General features: G+C 44.1%; 1 long non-coding RNA gene across 1 annotated transcript; it reads left to right on the forward strand.

The window, feature by feature from the left end:
* Window positions 1-579: 579 nt before the first annotated feature.
* On the forward strand, window positions 580-5,874 carry LOC138447694 (uncharacterized). Its single transcript, XR_011259927.1, has 2 exons — window positions 580-678; window positions 5,456-5,874. It is a non-coding gene; the product is annotated as an uncharacterized lncRNA (long non-coding RNA).
* The last annotated feature ends 2,063 nt before the right edge of the window (window positions 5,875-7,937 follow it).

The raw sequence follows: 7,937 nt of genomic DNA on the forward strand, positions 1-7,937 counted from the left end.
TGTGTTCGGCTGGGGCCTCTTCCTGACCCTTCTGGCCTGTGCGTTTCTGCCTGGGAGGTCGGCCTCCCTCCCTCCCTTGCCTCAGCTGTGCTTGCGCGGAGCTGGTTTCCGTTTCCCGCGCTCTACCTCTGAGGTGGGCGACGTGGCTTTTGACGTGCGATTGAGTGACAGGGCGGGCTATGGCGCCATGGCGCTTGCAGCGGGGTCGTCTTGCCTGCGGTGGGCCTAACCTTCTGTCTGATATGTTCCAGCAGGCAGCGGTGAAGCGGGGGCCTCCGCGCCCCAGCACAGCTCCGCGCTCGAAACACCCAGCGCCCCCTGGATCCGCCATCGATTCTATGACAAGACAGGAGGCTCATATTATGCATTACAATCTTTACTCTGAAACCACAGCAGCAAAGAAAAAACTTTTACAAACAAAAAAGTTTCAACAACAGAACTAGATAAAGTTCAATGTCAATGCATGGGGAACTCCCCAAACCTCATGGAGGATAGGTCATACCCTGCAGGGGACCAATGAGCAGGGACCCTCCTTTATATATGTCCATTACTCTAACGCCAACCCCTCTTTCTTTGCTGCTGACACCACAGAGCTAAGTCACCCCTTTCAGTTGTGTCTTACATTGTTTGTCAGTAGTAGGCTTTATTAGTTTGAATATGACATATATTATTTATATGGTAAATATGTGTTAATTACCTTTTATTATAAAGGAATTTGTGTATTTGATACAATGTATCTGGATAGCCGCGTGCGGCCGTTGGTTTCATTTTGGTGTTTTTCAAAAAGAAAATATGTTTTATGCTCATACTTCCTGTTTCAGCTGAAGCAGTGGTGCAATGGTTGAATTTCGGACTACAGTCCATGAGGTTGTGAGTTCGAGGGAGCTCTCTAATTTATTTCTTCTTTAAAAATTTCTCGCGCTTGTAAACTCAGGTGTTTCTAGTGCATTAATCAACTCGCTCCCGGCATGCGCGAGAGCAGTGTTGTTTACACTGTTCCCTCTTCATTTCGCCTGTTTGAATTCGTGCCCCTTGACAGATTTATGGTCACCTGGGGATTCCAGGTGCTGCAGGCTTTGGGTTCGGCCTGCCCCTGTGGCTTATGTTTGTAACAAAAGCCTCTGTTTCAGTACTGAGCCAAGTTAGCTCAAATATAGAGCTGCAGGTCTCCCATGCAGGAAGACCCGCATGTTTATTTGTATATTTTAAGATTAGATATTTTAATTGTTATATTTTAAATAATTGTATTTTACAATGGAGGTATTTGTCACCTTTTTTGCTCAGTTGAGCAGGGATTTCCTAATGGGCATTTGGTCGGTTCATGACTTCTTCAGAAAGATTATAGCACAAACATTTTAATAGTAAAAATGTGGTTTTGTTAAATGTTTGTAATTTCGTATCCCTGGTGACACAACACATTTCCTTACCTTTAGTGCTGGAAAGAAAGAATGTTTACTGATAGACTGTGGGTTTGTTAGGTCAAAGTCTGACCATCCAGCGCAAGAGCCCGATGCACTGCCAGTCGGCAGTTTTATTTTATTTTCTTTGTTTATTTATTCATTTACTTATTTCTTAAGTTATGTGCTTTGCCTTCACTGTAGGTGCCATAAGTTCGGTTTCAGGTTCAGCCTGATTCTATTGCGAGGTTACCCCCTCGTGTACTGCTGATTATCACACCCTGCTCGGGCGAGCAGTTGGAGGTGCACTTGCTCAGTGTATCCTACCTTCAACTTGACAGTTTTCTTTTGTTTGGGTTATCTTCCCTGGAAAGGTGCAGTCACCTGCTCGGTGGCAAGGTTGCCTGGGGTTTCTGCGAGGGGTCCCCTTGTATACGGCTGTGTCCACACCCTGCTAGGGTGAGCAGTTGAGGCACACTTGCTCAGTGTTTCCTCCCTTAAAGTGGGCAACTTGGGTAATTACCTTAACTGGCATGCACCATAACCTGCTCGGTTTCAGGCTCTGCCTGAGTTCTAATGCGAGGTTACCCCCTCGTGTACTGCTGATTATCACGCCCTGCTCGGGCGAGCAGTTGGAGGTGCACTTGCTCAGTGTATTCCTTCCTTAAGGTCGGCAGCTTTGTTTAGGTGCTGCATATGGCTGACGCCATTGTTTGGTCTTGTAGGCGTGCAGTAACCTGCTCGGTTTCAGGCTTCGCCTTGTTCCTACTGCGAGGTGCTCCCTCGTGTACTATTGGTTGCCTCACCCTGCTGGGGTGAGCAGTTGAGGTGCACTTGCTCAGTGTACGCTTTGATAAACAATATGTTTAAGTGTTGACTGGAACACATTTGCGTTTTTTCAGAATTGTCAGTGGCCCAGAAAGCTCAGTGAGTATCAGCTTATATAAGGGCCGGGGATTCGGTCCCCTGTGAGGGCGTAACCCCTCTTCTTTGGATATTTTATATATATTTCATATATTATATATTCTTTATTTATTAAGTGCTTTAAAGAAAAGAGTGTGGAAGTGGTTGTAAACAGACCCATATGGGGTTGTACCTTCCTCTCTAACCATCTATCTGGTGTTATCATTCATCTTTTAGTTAAAAATTCTGTCACCCTTTACCTTAGTTAGTTTCAGGACAACTCAGTCCTTTCCTTAGGTTTTGATTCCCGACCTCAATTGCTCCACCCAATACCAGTGCTGATTAAGCTACAGTATTTTCTCTCAACATGAGGAAGAATAAAGATGATGCGTTATGCCTCTATTGAGGTCTGTAGGGCTTAAGGCTCTCTTTAGTGGGGACGTTTGTTCTCCCCTACTTTTGTCCCATTGGACATTCCTTATTCTTTTGGTTTCTGGTGGAGACAGGGTCAGCTCGAGGGTAACCGTTCAGTTTTTTACATGACAAGTTGAGCAACCATGTTTTACTTGGATGGAGTGTTTGGAAACACTTGATGGTATCAGTTAGACGAGTTGCCAAATAATAACTTGCTGGCGCCTGCCTCATGTTTTTCCTCCCAAAGCTTGGCCTATGGTTCAGCTAACCGTCTAACAGTGTGTTGCAACTTCTCCTCTGCTCGAGGAGTACACGCAGGCTTCTGTACCCTCATGAGCGTTGCTTAACCTCTTTAGAGTGCTGTTTTCATATCCGTGCTGACCGTTCTGATACAGGTTCCTAATTTTGGAAAGGTCTACATCAGTCTTTTATCCTGCTGAGATCGATAAGTGAACACCTCACACCACACAACGCTCGTAGTAGTGTTAAGCACCACTCATATACCTGAGGGTTCGTAGTACTGTATAAGTACTGTTTTGCTATGGACAATGTGCTTAGTTTTTCCTTCCCCTGATTCCCTTAGTGGCCAGTCAGCCTCACATGAATACAGTGACTCAGACCTCAGGGTTTGAGGGGACAGTGGTCCCAGATTTCTTCTCAACCTTGCATTTACAGGGCATTGATAATTATCCAGAGTTCTTTCCCCCTCATTCCCCTTCCTGCCATCCTTGGGGGAGATTGCATCATAATATTACGCCTCTGGGAGTATCCAATGGTTTCAGTTTTCCTGCCATCCTTGGGGGAGATTGCATCATAATATTACACCTCTGGGAGTATCCAATGGTTTCAGTTTTTTCCTTTTTACAGGAGTTCTGGCGGGTGACCAGTGCAGACTCGCACTGAGCATTTCCCTCCCGTCTGCTACTTTCCTTTGTGCTAATCTCTGGTATTTCAATAAGTTAACTGGAGTCTGTCCAGTCAGGGGATTGGTTAGAGGCGCTAGTGGGTATTTATTTCTCTTAACGGTGTAAAGCGGGGCTTTAATGTGGTCCTCAGGGTAGTTTTCTTTCTGGATTGCAAGGTTTTTCCTTTGGATAAGTGGGGGAGGTTTCTCCTCTTTTGGGAAGGCTCAATATCCCTTGGTGGGATAGAGGGGTCTGGGAGTGATACTATCCCCCATCCACGTTATGACCCTCTATCACGATGCGTTCCAGAGTCTATACATTAACTTTCAGACGGTGTCTGCCGCTACGATTACCAGAGTGCTGGGATATATATTTGGTTGATGACTTGATTATCATAGTCACCTGCATGGCAGGTGGACCTTTGGGGTTTTCACAAGAGTTTGTTTGCAGTAAGGTGCCAGCTCAGGGTGCTGTGAGCTTCAAAGATCTGCAAATTGGCTGAAATATAGGTTGGACCTCTTCTGGTGTACACCTTCAGTTTAACCATTTAGTGATCAGTTCTTTGCAGTTTAGAGTCTTGCTAAGATTTTGGAAATTTGGTGTCCTCCTTCGGTTACTTTTGATCCGCTAGGGGATTTATCACCAGGGAGGAGGGATCAAGGTTCAAGCACCGGGCATACCTACAAAGGAGTTTAGATATCACTATAATGGTAGTGATTGGATGTCGGATACATTTTTTCTTCTTGCCAAGTTTGGCCTCTTAAGGATCAGGTTTATAATATCTGCCTTTTGTCATGGTAGCAGAGTCCTTCTTCAAGAGTTCGGGAGGTCTGAGGGTCTCCGTGTTGGCGGTTTGACGGGTTAGCTTCTCAGGTGGGGCCCTCTCTTCCATTCTGCTTCTGCCTCCAGAAGACTTCCCTCCTTAGTATACACATATGTCTGAAGACAATTGTAGATTAATTCTATTGCTTTTCAGCTCTGCTCAGGATGGATTGTCCTATTACAAAATTTATAAAAATGATTTTTTACTCCCATTTTACCCTTTTGAAGATTTGTCTTTCCCTCTTGGTTCCCCAGTGTAGTTCTGTGACATGCCCTGTTTCTAATGCGATATCTTCCTTTAATGCATGGGATGGAACCTATAAGACTTTCACCCCTATGGGGTACTTTTCTTTATCTCCAGGAGAGCTAGGTGTTTGTTTTCATTGGTTTGCTTTCTAGGTCCCCAAAAATGGTACGAATTTAAGTGTTTTGAATATTTGATTGAACAACATAGGTGTTTATTTCAGATGGTTTTGTCCTAACCTATTAGTATAGGAAAACTTTGTTCAATGTTTTCCCCTCTTTTAACCAGTTGGTTTTGGTGGCCTGTAAGGAACGCTGGATTTGGCACATTCCTGTTTTTCTTGCAGTGGTTTTGACTTTGCCTTATAAGACAGCTTTTCGGGCAACCTAGTCTTGGGCAATTCTCTGATTGGTCAACAGATTGATTTAATGAAAGCATTTAAAAAATGTTACCTTTCCTTTAATTTTATTATATTATCTATTATATTGGATCATTTTGTACTTACTAATGAGATGCAAGGGCTTTGAACTTGCATAATATGAGCCTCCTGTCTTGTCATAGAATGACTAATCCCCCACACTAACGTGAGATGGGGGTTTAGATTCTATTAAAGACAAGGAGGCGATTATTATCCCTCCCACCCACCCTGGATATGATATGATATGATATGACAATTGTGATACGCATGTACACAGGTGGTTCAAGTGAGAACATTCTTTGGTTTGTTGTTCTTCCCAACCACCCACCCTTCTTGCTTGTTGTTCTTACAGGTACGAGTTGAGGTTCTGCTCAGGAGTGTGGATCGCAGTTACAAGTTCTGGAGTGCGTGATTTCGGGTGAGAAGTCCTATCCAGAAGAACTTCTTCATTGCTTCAGGCTGCGGAAAGGTTGAGATCTCCGGTTTCGCTGGATCCTTTTTCTCTGCGCTACGCAGTTCAACCGTTCCATTGGGCGTCTGGTGCAAGTCAGCTGCAGAAAGAGGGGTTGGCGTTAGAGTAATGGACATATATAAAGGAGGGTCCCTGCTCATTGGTCCCCTGCAGGGTATGACCTATCCTCCATGAGGTTTGGGGAGTTCCCCATGCATTGACATTGAACTTTATCTAGTTCTGTTGTTGAAACTTTTTTGTTTGTAAAAGTTTTTTCTTTGCTGCTGTGGTTTCAGAGTAAAGATTGTAATGCATAATAATCGCCTCCTTGTCTTTAATAGAATCTAAACCCCCATCTCACGTTAGTGTGGGGGATTAGTCATTCACACGCTGATCCTCGCGCCACACCTGAGAGGAAGGGAGGGTTGAAACTTGGAAAGTGAAAGGCAGAGAGCCAGGCAATTGTGCGAGATGAGGACAAGAGGAGGAGGCCTACATGCAAAGAGGCGGGAGAAGTTGGAAAGTTTAAATCCCATGTGATAAGCATGTATCTTCTGCAAGCAGTTCATGTGTTCGCTAATCATTCAGTAAACCGCTTCGAAAATGTTCACTATTTAGCCAATATACATTTTCACAACCCTGTAGATGCCTGTCTAGGGTTTAGAAAATATTTAAATACGGCTTCTTAGAAGCTCGTTACATGATTAGTCAATGCTTAAAAATGGCTTTTATTTTGACTAGGGTGTGACAGAGTCATTCACATGTAAGCCAGGCAGTGGGGTTAGGCTGTATGGAAACCAGGGAGCTGTTTTGGGACTAAAAAATGCAGACCAATTAATGACCGACCACCACTTTCCTACACAAAAAGATGCACCCATTTTCCTTCTTGAATTGTATATATATTTTTTTTAGGGGAATATGTTTTAGGGAGTGGGTGGAAGGGACACATGTTTTTAAAGAGGAACAAACTTTGGGATCTTCAGGGTGTCTCATAATTTGTGTTTATGTGTAAGAAGCTGGCCCGGGAAACTGAATGGCACAAGACCGAAATAGTTCTTTAAGTGGGTTGAGAAATCGGCGGGGGCTGTAATAAAGGCGTGTGGTCTAAATGATGGGCGTGGCCTCAAGTGTGCTGTGCATGTCATGCAAGTAGTGGGAGGAGCTGAAAGAAAATGCATCTGAATGGTTATGCGTCCTATCTAGATAGTGAAGCCACTAACCAACCCTCCTAATCTAAAACACTCACCCACCTGCATACACCTTCCAAACTCTGAACTAAACACAACCATACCTCTAAAGTACAAGAAACTGCACGCATTTCAACACACTACAACAGCAAAACAGACCACACATAGCCTGGCACAACTGCACATGAAGGCTACCAACCGGAAAACACACCTAAGACCAGCGAAGTGTAAACCGAACCGAAGCTGCCAAAAGAACATCACAGCTCCCTTGCTCTTTCTCAGTCCTACTAACTTACCCTACCCTCTTGCTTTTCAAATCGCTAGAGTGCCAGGGGACCACTCCGGGGGTGACAGTGTGCAGTATACATATCCTTTAACATAACATAACCATTAGTGTTCCTTTGTCCCCAGAGCCTGCAGTTGTGTGCACACTCTGAAGGAGAAACTGCATAAAATAGCATGTGGTGAAGTTCAATGACACACTAATGGTGGTCATTTAAATGCATGTTAAATGTAATCACCTACCACTCCCAACAGTAAGAATGTATTTTTCTGAACCTGAGAGCTACTGGTGACCAGCCTTTGTCACAGCCTACTGTACAATGTTCGGTAAGTGCTGGAATTCTTTTGTCTCATTCAATAGACTGCTTGCCACACAAAGACCGTAACGGGGCTTGGGAAGCAGTATATTAAATGAAACAAGAAATCCAGGACATAACACAACACTATGCTACTTGGTAGGTGCTTGATTGCTTTTATTCAATGGACTGCTTGTCACATAAATCCTGTAACAGGACTTTATGTGACAAGCTGTCTATTAAATGAAACATAAGAAATCCTGAACCTACGACATAGCACAACACCTAAAGGGCTTTATGTGGCAAGCAGTCTATACAATGAAACAAAAAAAATCAATCACCTACGACATAGCACAACACTGTGCTATTTGGTAGGTGGTGGATTGCTTTTGTTTTATGCAATAGACTGCTTGTCATATAAAGACCATAACGGGGCTTTATGTGGCAAGCAGTCTATTACATGAAACAAAGGAAATCCTGCATCTACAGTGCCGGATTATTCATTAGGCCAAGTAGGCACCGGCCTATAGGCCCCACTCCTTTCAGCGGACCCGGGAAGGCAGAGGCCTTGATGCGCTGCTACGCAATGTCCTGCGCCGCGTTAGCATTCTTATAATT

The sequence above is a fragment of the Ambystoma mexicanum genome, chromosome 3q (genome assembly GCF_040938575.1).
Source record: "Ambystoma mexicanum isolate Mex_15411 chromosome 3q, UKY_AmexF1_1, whole genome shotgun sequence".
Classification (NCBI taxonomy): domain Eukaryota; kingdom Metazoa; phylum Chordata; class Amphibia; order Caudata; family Ambystomatidae; genus Ambystoma; species Ambystoma mexicanum.